The following is a 15,431-nucleotide window of genomic DNA, read 5'->3' on the forward strand; positions in this document are numbered from 1 at the left end:
TTGTTTTGTTTGTGGGAGCCTTGTGTAAGGTTTAGCTGCCAGAATAACAAAATTATAAAGTTTCTTTTTTCTGGAAGAAGTAACTGCTTGTGCCGAAACTGTGCGTGGTCTCGGAGACCTAAGCGGCGGTGTAGGTGGTGTCAACAGGAAGCCTTAGTTTTCTTTGAGTGGAGATTTTTTTTTTTTCATGTAGATTTAAGCTGTACTTTTATGTGACTTGTGAAACGCCTTCCCTGAAAGGGATATGGTTAAGTAAAGAGAGATCCTGTGGGACCCTCCTGGGTTGATCTGCTTGCTCTCCGCGGCCACCTCGGATCCCTCTGGGCAGCAGGCTATACTGAGGGCTAAACCATACACTTAGACATCAACAAACGTTGCATTAATGCCTAGAAATGAGGTGAAGGCAGCTGGGGAGGAGAGGATGAGAAGGCTTTATAACTGATTCCGGCATGAGAAATGGTTTCTGTCCCTGTGGTATGTTACTTGCACCAAAGTGAAACTTTCTGTACCTTCATCTTTGTCTGGGATCTCAGTTTTAGTCTGCTTGGTGGGATTGGCACCCAAAACTGATGGCAGTGGTGCTTCAAACATATCTACTGAATTGATGCTTAGTTAAAAGTGCTGGATTCTGAACCATTGGAACCAGAACCTAGTGCCTGCATCCATTTTATTGAGAAATGGTCCTTGGCCTGGTTGTCTCCTGAACTTTGCCCAGGCCCTGATATGGAGAGCGTGAGCTCTCAAACCCCTGAGAGGAAAGCCATGCCATGAACGCTTAGCCCACGGGTTGACCTGGGAACTTCCCTTGCTGCCAGCTGCTGTGGCCGTAGCGTGCTGTGCAGCATTTCATACGCGGGAGGGTTCACGGGCATAGCTCTGCCAGGTAGAGCTCGCCCAGAGTCACAATCCCAGAATATCTCAGGCTGGAAAAGCCCCTCGGGATCAGCGAGTTCAACCCTCAGCCCGACTCTACAAAGTTCTCCCCTACCCCACATCCCCCACAGCTCATCCCAACAGCCCTGAAACCCCCCCAGGGATGGGGACTGCCCCCTCCCTGGGCAGCCTGTGCCACTCTCGGACCACTCTTGCTGGGAAACATTTTCTCCTCCTGCCCAGCCTGAGCCTCCCCTGGGGCAGTTTCCAGCCGTTCCCTCTTGTCCTGTCCCTGATCCCCTGGGAGCAGAGCCCAGCCCCAGCCTCTCTGCAATGTCCTGGCAGGAGCTGCAGAGAGGGATGAGGGCTCCCCTCAGCCTCCTCCTCCTCACACTCAACACTCCCAGCTCCTGCCCTGCCTCCTCACAGGATTGATTCTCCAGCCCTTCCCCAGCCTCGTTGCCCTCCTCTGCCCTCGCTCCAGCCCCTCCAGATCTCTCTGGGATTGAGGTGCCCAAACCTGGACACAACCTCCAGGTGTGGCCTCACCAGTGCCGAGCACAGGGGGACTGTCACCTCCCTGCTCCTGCTGCTCACACCAGTTCCAATCCAAGCCAGGAGGCCGTTGGCTTTCTTGGCCCCCGGGCACGCTGCTGGCTCCTGTCAGTGAGAACCCCCAGACCCTTCTCTCCCAGACAGCTCCAGCCACCCCTCCCCGAGCCTGTAGCCATGCAGGGGATCCTCCCCTCTTGCTTTCCCAGAGGTGCACACCTGTTTGGTACAGCCTCCGCCGACTCCAGTTTAAATCGCCAGTGGTGTGTTTGTCAGTCACCCAAAATTGTGGCTTGAATTGCTGAGGCATGAATGTGTGTGCCAGTGTCACTCCCTTTGAACGCTGAGGAGGACATGATGCCTCACAAGGAAAGGTTCTCGGAAACCAGATCTTCCTGAGCTCTTGTGGATTTGGCTTTAGTTTAAGACACCTTTCTCTACAGATCTCTAGTCAGATACCTCTGATGTTTGTAAGCTCAGATATCTTAGTTCCTCCCTTGGAAGAGTCATTATCTTCACTTTAGAAGAAAGTTGTGGTTTGTACTAATCTTTGCAAATAATTGAATCACAGAGTGGTTTCGATGGGAAGGCACCTTTAAAGCCCCTCCAGTGCCACCCCCTGCCCCGGGCAGGGCCACCTTCCACCAGCCCAGGTTGCCCAAAGCCCCGTCCAACCTGGCCTTGAACCCTTCCAGGGAGGGGGCAGCCACAGCTCCTCTGGGCAGCCTGTGCCAGGGCCTCACCCCCTCACAGGGAACAATTTCTGCCTCGGATCTCATCTAAATCTCCCCTCTGTCAGTTTAAACCTGTTCCCCCTCATCCTAACTACCTGCCCTTGTAAAAAGTCCCTCCCCCCTTTCCTGCAGCCCCTTCCAGCCCTGGGGGGCTGCTCTAAGGTCTCCCCGGAGCCTTCTCTCCTCCAGCTGAACCCCCCAACTCTCCCAGCCTGTCCTCACAGGGGGGCTCCAGCCCCCCCAGCATCTCCATGGCCTCCTCTGGCCCCGCTGGAGCAGGTCCGTGTCCTTCTGCTGTTGGTGCCCCAGAGCTGGACCCAGCCCTGCAGGGGGGTCTCCCAGAGCGGAGCAGAGGGGGAGAATCCCCCCCGGCCCTGTGCCCCCCCTGCTCTGGGTGCAGCCCAGCGCCCGTTGCCAGTTCATGTCCAGCTTTTCACCCACCAGCACCCCCAAGTCCTCTGCAGAGCAGCTTTTGATCCAAGAAGAGTTGGACCAGATGATCCTCGAGGTCTCTTCTAACCTGGTATTCTCTGATATGATTCATTCTCTGCCCAGCCTGTGTTTGTGCCTGAGATCGCCCCGACCCGTGGGCAGGACCTTGCCCTTGGCCTTGTGGAACTCCATGAGGTTCACACGGTCCCACCTCTCCAGCCCGTCCAGGTCCCTCTGGATGGCACATCCCTTCCCTCCCGCATGTCACCGCCCCACACCGCTCGGTGTCATTGGGGAACTTGCTGAGGGTGCTTCGATCCCTTAACAAAGATGTTAAACAGCCCCAGGGCCAACCCTGACCCCTGAGGCTGCTGCTCATCGCTGCTCTCCATTTGGCCATCGAGCTGTTGACCCCAACAATTTTGAGTGTGACCATCCAGCCAATTTCTTATCCACTGAGTGGTCCATCTGTCCAATCAGTGTCTCTTCAATTGGAGACAAGGATGTCGTGTGGGACAGTGTCAGATGCTTTGCACAAGTCTAAGTAGATGACATCTGTTGCTCTTCCCTTACCCACCACTGCTGTAACCCCATCATGGAAGGACACCAGGTTTGTCAGTCACGATTTTGCCCTTAGTGAAGCCATGTTGGCTGTCACCAGTCACCACCTTATTTTCCATGTGTCCTCGCAGAGTTTCCTGGAGGATCTGCTCCATGATCTTGCTGGGCGCAGAGGTGACACTGACTGGCCTGTAGTTCCCTGGGTCCTCTCTACTTCCCTCTTTAAAAATGGGGGTTACGTTTCCCTTTTTCCACTCAGTGGGAACTTCACTGGACTGCCACAACTTCTCAGATACGATGGTTAGTGGCTGTCCGACTTCATCCCCAGTTTTCTCATCGGGTCCCATGCCCTTGTGCACTTTCAGGTTCTTTAGATGGTCTCAGACCTGCTCTTCTCCTACAATGGGGGTTCTTCCCTCTCCCAGTCCCCACCTTTGCCTTCTGCCCCTTGGGTGGTGTGGCTGGAGCCCTTGCTGGTGAAGACTGAGGCAAAAAAGTCATTGGGTACCTTGGCCTTCTCCATGTCCGGGGTAACCAGGTCTTCTCTTTCCTTCCAGAGAGGGCCCACATTTTCCTTAGCCTTCCTTTCATCACTGACATACCTACAGAAGCTTTTCTTGTTGCCCTTGATGTTCCTGGCCAGATTTAATTCTGTCAGGGCTTTGGCCTTTCTAACCTGATCCCTGGCTGCTCAGTTTCTCTGAATCCCTCCCAGGCTCCCTCTCCTTGCTTCCACCCTCTGTAGGCTTCCTTTTTGTGGTTGAGCTTGTCCTGGAGCTCCTTGTTCATCCATGCGGCCTCCTGGAGTTTTTACCTGCCTTTGTCTCTGTGGGGATGCATTGCTCCAGAGCTTGGTGGAGATGATCCTTGAATATCAAGCAGATTTCTTGGGCCCCTCTTCCCTCCAGTGCTTTATCCCACACTACTGTGCCAAGCAGATCCCTGAAGAGGCCACAGGGTGCACTCCTGAAGCCCAGGGCAGCAAACTTGCTGTGTGCCCTGCTTGCTGCCCGAGGGACCTTGAACTTTGCTATTTCATGGTCACCGCAGCCAGGGCTGCCCTGGAGCTTCGTGTTCCCCACCAGCTGCTCCTTGGTGAGAGCAAGGTCCAGCACAGCACCTTCCCCATCACTAGAAGAGAGTCCTCATCAGCACATTCCAGGATCCTCCTGTGCCCTGCTGTGCTGTTCCTCCAACAGATATCAGGGGGGCTCAAGTCCCCCATGAGTCCAAGGGCTTGTGAACATGAGGCTGCTCCTGTCTGTCTATCCAGGGCCTTGTCTGCTCAGTCTTCCTGGTTGGGGGGCCTGTAGCAGACCCCCACTGTAACATCCCCTGTCCCTCCCTTTAATCCTGACCCATAAGCTCTTGGTTGGCTCCTCGCCCATCCCCAGGCATGTCTCCCTGCCCTCCAGCTGGGTACTGACATGGGGGTGACCCCCCCCACTCCCCATCTCCCCTGCCTGTCCTTCCTAAAGAGCCTGTATCCCTCCATCCCAGCACTCCAGCCCCAGGAGCCATCCTTCCTCTGGTGCCGGTGAGATCGTAGCCCTGCAGGCGTGTGCCCATCTCCAGCTCCTCGTGTTTATTCCCTGTGCTACATGCGTTTGCACAGAGATGTTTAAGTTGAGCCTCGATGAAGCCAACTTTTACTGACTGAAATTCCTTTGGGTGCTGCTCCTCGGGTGCTCTCCTGCTGCCCTAGGACCCCTCACCAGGCTCTGGGCATCTCCTGCAGGCACTGGCATCCAACTGGTAGTGTGGGATGGATTGAGGTTCCCCTCCCCGGGCAACTTTAGTTTAAAGCCCTTTTCACCAGCTTGGCAAGCCTGTGGCAGACAGATGGACCCCGCATCAGCCCAGGTTTCTCAAAGCCAGTCCCATGGTCAAAGTAGTCAAACCCCCGGCTGTGGCACCGGTCCCGTAACCGTTTGTTGATTCACCAGATTGACTGGCCCGTTCAAAGCCCTTCCCTTGGACCGGGAGGACTGATAAAAAACCTGCAAGTGCTCCAGAGTTCCTCCCCACTGCTCCCAGCGCTCTGTGATCCGTCTGGGCGCTCCTCAGGCAGCTCCTGGGTGTATCCCTGGTGCCCCGTGAAGCAGCAGCAGCGGATGACAGTCAGTGGGTGGTGTGAGGCTCAGCATCTCTTGGTGCCATCCCTGACACGAGCCCCCGGTGAGCAGCACACCCCTCTGGAGCACGTTGGGTTGGCAAACAGGTGTTTGCGTGCCTCTGGGGAGAGTCGCTGGCTACTCTCACCCTTTGTTAGTCGATTTTTGTTGACGGGTCAGTAGTTAGATGTAGGTAGTAGCTGCGGTGAGGGAGCTGGAACTTGAGCCATGTGTAGAATTGTTAGTAAGTCGCTGCTGAACGAGGCAGTGCTCTTTGAAAATACCTTCTAAGCGGGTACATGAGGTGGGTCCTCAACTACATCTGTGTGCGGAATGGTACCGGCGCCCTTCTGATGGTTTGGGTTTGCTGTTTTCACCCCGGGTAGGGGGATGAACAGCACGTCATGTTGTAATCAGTCTGTTACACACCTGAAAAACGGCGCTTGAGGAGAGCAGCTTTGTGGAATTCTTGATGTATCAATACTCTTTGCTTCCTTACAGCCTTGTGGCTTCTGGGACCTGAATGTATGAATGTAATCTGTATTTTTTTAAAAAAAAAGTAGTTTTACTCTTTTTGTGTTCCAGCTAATATAAAGATTTACGTCTGCAAGGTAATGGACTTCTCTCTATTGGAGGGGAGTAAAATGGAACAAAAGATCTTTCACACGCGCACACACACAGAGAACCATCTGGGTTGGAAAAGCCCTTGCAGCTCCCCCAGCCCAACCATGACCCTCCCCCTGACCGTTCCCAACTCCCCCAGATCCCTCAGCGCTGGCTCAGCCCGACTCTTCAACCCCTCCAGGGATCCCGGGGACTCCCCCCTGCCCTGGGCAGCCCATTCCAACGCCCAACAGCCCCTTCTGCACAGAAATCCTTCCTCAGAGCCAGCCTGACCCTGCCCTGGGCAGCTTGAGGCCATTCCCTCTTGGCCTAAAGGTGTGTTTCTGAAGATGATTAATTTCTAAAATACAGGTGACAAGAATAGTGGAGCAGCACAACCTGGTGCATGGAGAACAGACAATTCACCTCTTGTCTCCTTGATGATTCGATTATTATTATTTTTTTAAATACTGCCCCAAAGTGCTCTTAAAGAGATTCTGGTAGCAATGTCGACTTCTGTGGTGATTTACTCCAGAGTTAACGTGTAGGTGTTGCCTTGTGATTTTAATATAAATTTCTGAAGGATGGCTGTTGAGGAGGTTTCAGGTGAGGCTAGGAGTGAGAGAAAAATGTGGGTGCTCTAGAAGGCTGAAATCTTGGCCTAGATTTAATGTGCCTCCTTGAAACAAATTGGTGCACAAAGGAAGCTTGCATGCTTACAGCTTGTCTGCTGCTTTGACGGGAAATGGGAACATTTCAGAAAAAAAAAAAAAAAAAAATCAAGTTAGGGAAGTGTCCTTCACTCTGGAAGTTCTGAATCTTGTAAATCTGAACACTGCCGGTCATCTCTCAGCTGGCTGGTGGCTGCTCGGAAAGCTCCGGCGAGGCAGCTGCGGGCGGGGAGGCAGCAGTGCGGCGTGAGGATCCCCCGTCGCTGCCAACGATGAAGATGTGAATGAATTCACAATACGTGGCTTTCCCAGATAAGAGGTCAGGCCAGATAACAATGGCTCTCCATTGTTTGAGGGGGATTAAGCCAGATATTTGGGGGGATATAAACCAGAGTACTGGATTTGTCACCAAAATGAATATTCAGCTGAGTCCCCCGTAGCAGTCAGTGTTGATTTGCATAAATCAAATATCCCCGCAACGCTGAGTCTTATTTTTTTGGGATGTGTGACAGCATTTGAAAGCACAACAAATGCAGGCATCTAGCATGGAAGAATGTAGGTCACAGTAAGAAGCTGCTGTCTCGCAGGATTGTCATCTGCTTCGTTAAGAATAGATTAGTTGGCAGGAGATGATCTGGCAACACTGCTACTGCTAATGTCCTGCCTTCTCCCTTACATTGCCAACTCTGGAATTTATCTGTATTGATACAGTATTAGTGAAACTTAACCTGTAAAGACAGTTTTATAAAGACACTGCAAAATCATACTGAAAAACTCCAGATTCAGGAAAGAGCCATGGGGGTCACTAGAAGGGGCTGGTAGGACTTGTTGAAAAGGAAATGTGGTTTGTTTTGGTTTTTTTTTAAAGATTCTCTAGTTTAGCCAACTTTGTGTTAAAAGCTAAAGGTAAGTGGGTTGTTTGGATTTTGAGAATCTACTGCACTCCTGAAACTAGATGCCAGAGTTAAATGAGTGGTTTATTAAGATATACACCATCACGCTGGCAGGTATCTCTGGGTGAGAATCTTTAACTTATCTTTACAGAGAGAGAGAGGTCTGGTCATAAGTACTTTTCTTGATACCTGCTCTACAAAAATACCCATTTTCAGGATACCTTGGGTACGGTGCATACTTAACAGTTGAAGATACAGCTATTCCCCTGGCAGTTTCTCTGCTTGTTACTAGGAATGGTACGAAAATCCTCCGGTCCTGTGGAGCTGTTGCTGTTGAGGTGGCATGGATGGGGGCTGGTGAGCTCGAGATCAAGGAATGAATGTTTACCTGATGGCTGGTTGGGGAGGGTGCTAAAACAAGGTATGCAGGGGGTTGTTTAGGGAGTGGGTAGAGCACTTGGGGAAGGTCCTTGGGGAAAGGAGAGGCCTCTCGGTGATAGACTCCGTCTGAGGGTGGGAGGATTGACACCAGTGATTGGGTGTGTGGGAAAGAGGAGCCGGGGGAAAAAATGTAACACTAATCACATCATCGTTTGTGGCTGGTGGAGTTAAAGTCATTAAATCACTTGTTTCTATTCCCATTGTCCTCCCACGCCTCGCTCAAAACTGGGCTCTCAAACAGGACGCTTGCCTTCGTGGATGTCTTCTCTCACCCAGTTATGGAACGTTCTCAGTTAATTCGAGTAGGCTAAGTGTACGTTTCCTAAGGGTTTGTGTAAGGTATGTGTTACTTTATTTAGATGCAACTTTGATGGTCTGTAAGTGCTGAATTGTCACGACTTGAAACCCTGCAGAGCTGGAAGAGTGAGTTCTTGTTGCTGCTCTAGTTTGCACACTCTGCACTAGGAGAAACTTACTGCAGAGAAGCTAAGCCACTGAAACAGTTGAATCCATTGAATTTCTGGTTTACTGCTGCGTAAATCCATAGTCTGCTCATATCTCGAGTACTTTGTTACGCTTCTCATCACTGAATGTCAAAAATGATGGAATTAAAGGTTTAAGAAGAAGACAGCAAAGGCAGCTGAGAGGCCATTTCAGTGTCACCTGCTCTGTGATTCCTGATGCCCCCCCGTGTTGGTCCTGGGGGGCTGCTGGTGGTTCTCCCCGTAGCCTTTCCCAGGCGGTGGCTCTGGGGGCCCTGCACTGCCTTGGTTCATTTTTGGGGGCCCCTTTGCTCTGAGGCTCTGCTCACTGGGCTGCTGTGTCTGAACAAGTTCTGTAGGTGCTCCCTAGCCTGCAGTCAGGAGTCCTGAGTCACTGTAACTGTGCAGACCGTAAGAAAACTCACCTAAGTCTGTAGTGAGCAATTGCAGGGGTTTGGGTTTTTGGGTTGTTTTTTTGGTAGACATTTATTTTAGGTCTGACCAGTGCGGTGGTAGTTTAAATGAATGGGAATCTGCAACATGGTCTGACCTAACTGCTGAGTGTTGTCTGTCATCTGCGTGCAATGGGCCCCCCACCTTATTTCTGACATTTTGTTTAGCAGCAGCCTGTGTGGAGTTATCCCAGGCTAACAGCAGCCGTCAGGCTCCACTGGTGAGAGAGACCTGTTTGGCACCTCTGCCCTCCAGCCGCAGCTGGCCGTGTTGTCTGATTACGCTGCTTAGCTTAAATTTTTGGAAAGCAACTTCCAAGCCTCTTGCTTGGATATGCAATTTTGGTTTTGTGGAGAAACTAAAATTACCTCGAGGGCAGAACGATAACTCAGCCACTGACTGATGGTTGCTACCTGGTACAGTTTTTTTCTCCTTTTGTTTTTCCCCTCCCACCCATTCCCCTCCTCTAAGCAGAACAGGCAGGTTCAGAAACATCTTAATAGTTTTTGAAAGAAGTTCTATTGATCTATTAATTATTAAATTTATTATTAATTTCATATAGGTGCCTCATTTTTGCTTTGTCTTCCAGCAGTGCTTGCTTGCAGTGGGCAATGTCCCTTCAGCTTTTGGAGTTGCCTGCAGGAGTCGATGCACTTGGAGGTTTTAGTGTGAGGTCAAGAAAAGTGAGACAAAAGAAAAAGTCTTGCTAGAGAGTGTAGCTCCCTCCGTGTGTCAGGTCTGAGTTGTTCTCTTCGATGTTTTTCTGGAAATGAAGGTCATAAAATTGATTTGAGATGTAAGTAACTTGCCCTGGCTTTTGCAAGGGGAGGAGCTGCCGCTGGAGTTGCAGTTGTAAATTTACTCACCGGAACTTGCGTGTCTGTGTAGAGCTTCGCTTCTGGCCCTGCGACTCCTTCCTCTCGCCCCACTTTTCCCCAGCTCCCTGCCTACAGGTGGAGAGCCCGGAATGGGCAAGAACTGGGGTAAAACCTGAGGTACCTGCCTCTGAAATGAGCTGCCTAAAGGTAGCCTGTCCCAAGACCTCGGTAGCCCGCGCGGGCTGTGTGACCCCCTCGGCGCGCCGCGGTCGGGCAGCGTGGTGGCGGGTGATCCGCGGCCCGCTGCGGCTCTCCGGGGGAGCTGTGAGGGTGTTGGTGGGGCTGGGACGCCAAGGGGGGGTGAGGACTTGTGTGATTTTGGCAGAACTTACCATAGAATCATGGAATGTGTTGGGCTGGAAGGGACCTCAAAGCCCCTCCAGTGCCACCCCCTGCCCGGGGCAGGGCCACCTTCCACCAGCCCAGGTTGCCCAAAGCCCCGTCCAACCTGGCCTTGAGCCCTGCCAGGGAGGGGGCAGCCACAGCTTCTCTGAACTTCATTGAGTCATTTTGGTTTTTCTCCTTTCCAAAGCAAGGGGGGAGCTGCTGGCTTTATGTGGAAGTTGGTGTTACACAACACTCTTTTATTTCTTCAGAGAATTCATTGCCGCTCGCTAAGTGTAGAAAAGATAAATACAAGTAGTGCTGCAGGTACAGGTGTGTATCTGTGGGAGGCTGGGGATGTGTACACATGCACATAAAAGAAAACCAGCAGATAAGCATTGATGCGAAGTGAGCTTACCCCTGAAAGAGGAACACTAGCTGTCCTATTTACTTAGTTACTCTCTTGTTTACTCACAAGATTAAATGTGTTTGAAGGCTTGAGAGGAGGGTAAATTCAGTACTGTGAACCCAAGAGGTCTGGAGCTGCCACAACTGCGCATCCTACAAAGCCACGAGAAAAATTCGTACTGCCTGCTAGGTTGAAACTATGAGTGCTGTGTGTGCATCTTGTCAGAGGCTAAAGCGTCGCTGGGCTGCTCGTTTTGGTTTGATTGCTCGGTTTTTGTGGCTGGTCACCCTGCCTTTCCCTCCTGCCAGGCAGCTGACGTGCCACACGTGATCAGGACTAAAGACAAGGGGGAGTTCAAATGCAATGTAATCCCTCGCTCCAGATGAATAAATGTCTTGTTAGAGAAAGTAGTTCTGACCTAAAGTATCGGTTCCTTACCTGGATCTACAGTTTCTCAGTACTGTTTAAAAGAAGCCAAGTAATCCAGGTTTTCAGGTTTCCTCCTCGTCCCGGTCTCTCTGATAATCTCATTCACACTTGCTACAGCGTGCAAGAGTTTGAGACTTTGTCTAGTGACTCTTTATTTTATTGCGATTTTCTCCTGAGAAAGCAGGCTTCACAAAGAATTAATAACCGCAGAGATCCACCTGTTAGAGGTTGATGTGAGATGTAAGCCACAAGCAATAGGGAGGATAATGTGGGTTCCAGCTCCTTTTAAAGACCAGTTATTAAGAGCTTTTCTCTCCTCTGTAGCTGAATGACGTGCTTTTTGCCAAAGGTAGCAAATCTGTATTTCAGAAAGAATTGCCGTGACTGTAGAGGCTTGTCCCAGCTAGCCTAAAGCTTCCTCCTCTTCCTTACCACGTCAGCTGAATTTTGCTCTCCCTGATAAAACTTATACATTCACGCAAGCTCTTGCCAAAGGACGAGTCTGTGAACAGCTCGAGTTTCTTTTCCAGCGCAGTCTGAGTGGTGCTTAGTTTGCAGACTTGCAAAGTATTCCTCAGTCCTCTGATCGAGAAGCTGTGAGTCCTACAAGTGGCACTTTGTGAAGGGACCTTATTCCTTTCTGATCTCCCGTGGACAGGCGAAAGGAGAGGTCCTGGGGAGCTGCAGAGATCTGCCACTGCAGGCCCCGTGGGTGCCTCCCCACAGCCCTTGCTGAGAGTAACGACCCCAGGTGAGGCCAGACCGCCTGGAAAAAGCACTCCTTGGATTTCATCACAGAATCCCAGACTGGTTTGGGTGGGAAGGGACCTTAAAGCCCCTCCAGCGCCACCCCCTGCCCCGGGTAGGGCCACCTTCCACCAGCCCAGGTTGCCCAAAGCCCCGTCCAACCTGGCCTTGAGCCCTTCCAGGGAGGGGGCAGCCACAGCTTCTCTGGGCAGCCTGTGCCAGGGCCTCACCCCCCTCACAGGGAACAATTTATTTCTTCTATCTAACGTAAATCTCCCCTCTTAGTTCAAAACCATCACCCCTTCTCCGATCGCTACAAGCCCCGCTAAAGAGTTTGGCCCCATCTTTCTTCTAAGCCCCTTCCAAGTCCTGAAAGGCCACAACAGCTGTTTCCGTCTGAGGAATGAGAATGGAGATAATCTAATCTGTAAATTTGTCAGCTATAAATGAACTGCTTTTGTCACTGCAGTATCGAAACAGAGTTCAATTTAAGTTTTGCTAGGAGGCAAGTTTTTTGTGGGTTTTTTTTCTGTTTGGGGTTTTTTGAGGTGGTTTTTTTTTTTTTTAAGATGAGGAGTTAAGGTTCTTTAAAACAGATTTGTGTATGTTTGTTTAATCTGTGTGTACTTGCCCAGGTCTCCTTAGAGCTGGAATCAAGGGATTGCCAGCATGCCTAGGCACAAAATCATCACCTGCCCTGGGGTTTGCTACTGCTCATCCAAACTAAACGCTCCTGTCCGAACCTTGTGCTTCGAGCTCCTTTCCCACCAAGTGCAAAGCATTGTCTCGGCAAGGTCCTGGGTCCCAGTGGTAGGTACAACGCTGGGAAAACCCAGCGCTGAGACTTTGATCTGTGCTGAAGGTGTGAAAAAGGCAGAGAAACTTGAGAAATCTAATTCGTATAAAGCCTCTGAAAAGTAGCGTTGGCACTTAAAATGTTGACTGTGGTTGGGAATGTTTTATATTCGAGCTGTGCAGGTATGAATACCTTGTAGAATAAATATTTTGAAAGACTAAATAGTTAACTGAGATCACTAAGAGCTTAATTAAAACCAGATCTCTCATCTCTTGCCTGATAGGCTTGTGTTGGGCTTTGGAAAGAGAAAGTGTATTTACATCTGAAGCTTTCTTGCAAAATATTTGATCTAAACTCCTTCACTGATAACAAATGTCAATGTCTGCATATTCTTATTAAAACAACATTCTGAAGTATTAAAGCTTGTTTGAAAGACTTGGGTTGACTTTGGAGAGTTTATAGTTCTGCACTCGATATATTTGGAAATCTTGTTACTGGGAGGGCTTGGAGGAATCAATTTTTTATTAGTGTTACGTTGTAGACATTAATAAACGTTATAAAGCAGTATCTGGCTTAGGAGTTTGTTTTAGAAGTCATCTTCTGCAGTAGGGTGTTAAGCTTAAGAAAGACTAACAATATAACAAATTTCTATCAAGAATTGTGGGATCTCATGATCTGTGTGAAAAGACGAGACAAAGCTCTGCAAAGGTCTCTGCCCCAAAGTTATTTTTTTTCTTTTTAAAAGCCTCCAGACCTAGTTACTGCTGTATTTTCCTGCTGTTGGTAAATTTTCTTTTATTGCATTTTTGCTTCTTAAATATAAACATTTGAGGGCTGTTTATTGGGCCCTGCTGTAAGCTGTAAACATACCTGAGGGTGACAGATTTTCTCGGTGCTTCTGTGACGGTGGTGGTGTGTGAACTTAGAGGTACGTTGGGGTTTCTTGTACCGATGTTCCTTCTTCCTCTGTGAGTTGGGAAGTTGCTCGTTCAAAGAGAGCCTGCTCAGTCGATTTCTTCACCTAACGCTGGAATTTCTAAACAGGGAGGCAGGAAAGATAAGGTTGATATCCTTTTGCGGCTGTTACAGCGTTTGCAAGAGCTCCACCTTGCTTTGGCTGTTTGAAGTGGCTTAGTGGGGGGGTTGAAGTGCACCCCCAAACCCTTGGCCGGCGTGGGCTGACCCTTCCCTTCTGCGGGGTCGCTGACGCTGGTGCAGGTGAAAGCTGCCGGCCGGGTGGCTCCGGGGCTCATCAGAAAATCTGAATGTGGCCTCAGTTCTGGCCTCGGGTGTTGATCGCTGCAATTTAAATAACACTGTTAAGAAAAATACTTGCTGTCGCCAGAGCCTGTAGCACAAAGGGGGGGCAGCTTGAAGACGCGAGACTCGAGCCTGAATTTGTGCACGTTGGTTTTTCTTTCCCGAGTTGAAAACACGCAGTTCTATTAAAGTATATCTGCAAGGCAACGACTAACAAATGAAACACAAAATGCCTTTATTTATCTGCTGCTTACAGTCTGCACTTGATGGGGATTTGACGTGCAGGTTGACTGTCCTCGCGCTGCAGCGTTGCCTCTCTCTTGCCCTACATCCCGCTTCCTACCGCCCAGCGTCCTCACCGAGTCAATGGGGTCTTTGTTTGGGAAGAATGCAAACAAAATTCGTGCTGTCTGAAAAGGGCTAGCTCATCATTTGTAGCTCTGAAATGGACTGGAAAATAACTTTTTCTCCCTCCCTTTTGTACTGATGGCATTCTGTCTTTCACTTTGGGAGAACAGTTGGGTTTGTGATTTAGCAACAGAAGAGTGATCTTTACAAAACCTTGGCAGGGGCTTGAGAGAAGGTGTAAACTGATACGTAGCTGTCGGGATGCTGTGATTATGGCTTTAAAACACGCTGTTCTGCTGACGCAAGTCCAGGGTCTCCGTTAACGTCTTTCATCTGAGCGCAGTGGAAACGCAGAACCGTTGAACCAATAGTTCTGTGTTCACCCAGACATTCAGATATTTAAACTTACACAAATAAAGCTGGAATGTGTTGTCAGGAGTCGTTGACAATAACCTCTGCTGATGTAGGGACAGAAGAGCTTCACTTCAGTGTCCTGATGCACAGGTCTGACCTCCCGGCTTCCAAAACTCCTCTCGGTCTGCCCCTTTACAGTGACTAAGCAGAAATGACTTCCAGTAGTTGTGTAAGGGCAGAGCTTGTTTGCACATACCGTGAGATCAACTGCTGGTACTTCTTAAACCTTGGTACTCAGAGACTGGTGACCTAAAGAATCCATCAAGAGCCTTTAAAAACCAGTCTTTTTTAAAGCCGTGAGTTCAGTTTTTGGTCAGATCTGCGCCCAATATTTCTATAAGCAACTGGTGGAAGACTTGAAATTGGGAGGAAACCTAGAATTGAGCCAGAAACCTGGGATAGCCTGCCTGTAAGGAGACCTCGTTGTGAAACTGTGTGAGCTGTACTGGAGAGTAACAAACACTTCCAAATTTTTATTTGAAAGTATGGGGTTATAAGTGTTTCATAGGCTGGTAGTAGACTTCCACGTTTTTCTGCGAATTCCAGTTTGCTCTGTTGAAGTTGATGAATATCTTACTGACACTTAATGAGGGAGTAATTTCATGCTCATCTTTAATTAATTAGTTTTGTCATTATCTCTTGTGATAGCAATATGTCCGTTCTGCATGCCATTCAATTTTTATGCCCGTTACCCTATTAAACTCTTTCTTGAACTTAATGTTACTGGAAACTCCCCATAGCTGTGATCTCTCCTCTCTGAAGCCGTTGTGTTTCTGCAGCATAATGTCACCAGCAGCTTCTTTGGAAAGACCTCGAAGGGAGTGGGCATTATAGTGATGCAGAAGTCTATTTTTTCCAGTCTGTTAAAACTACTTTGGAAGTATTTAGAGACAAATAGTCATTGCTATTTATAACAATCTTTCTGTTACGAAGGCTGAACTAGTATTATATTGTAATTGGAATGGAAGCTGAGTATAACATGGGATTAGAGATTTATCCCCAACTACTAGAGTTAGC

At 49.5% G+C, this 15,431-nt stretch overlaps 1 protein-coding gene and 1 long non-coding RNA gene across 2 annotated transcripts in view; one reads left to right on the forward strand and one right to left on the reverse strand.

The window, feature by feature from the left end:
• The window catches only part of RAB10 (RAB10, member RAS oncogene family), a 51,767-nt gene that overhangs the window by 12,553 nt on the left and 23,783 nt on the right, over positions 1 to 15,431 (forward strand). The window lies entirely within an intron of this gene.
• Positions 9,437 to 14,048, reverse strand: LOC141955610 (uncharacterized). The gene is made up of 3 exons (XR_012632660.1): positions 13,907 to 14,048; positions 13,263 to 13,691; positions 9,437 to 9,572 (listed from the first exon to the last, which is right to left on the reverse strand). It is a non-coding gene; the product is annotated as an uncharacterized LOC141955610 (long non-coding RNA).

Source organism: Athene noctua, chromosome 1 (genome assembly GCF_965140245.1).
Source record: "Athene noctua chromosome 1, bAthNoc1.hap1.1, whole genome shotgun sequence".
Taxonomy (NCBI): domain Eukaryota; kingdom Metazoa; phylum Chordata; class Aves; order Strigiformes; family Strigidae; genus Athene; species Athene noctua.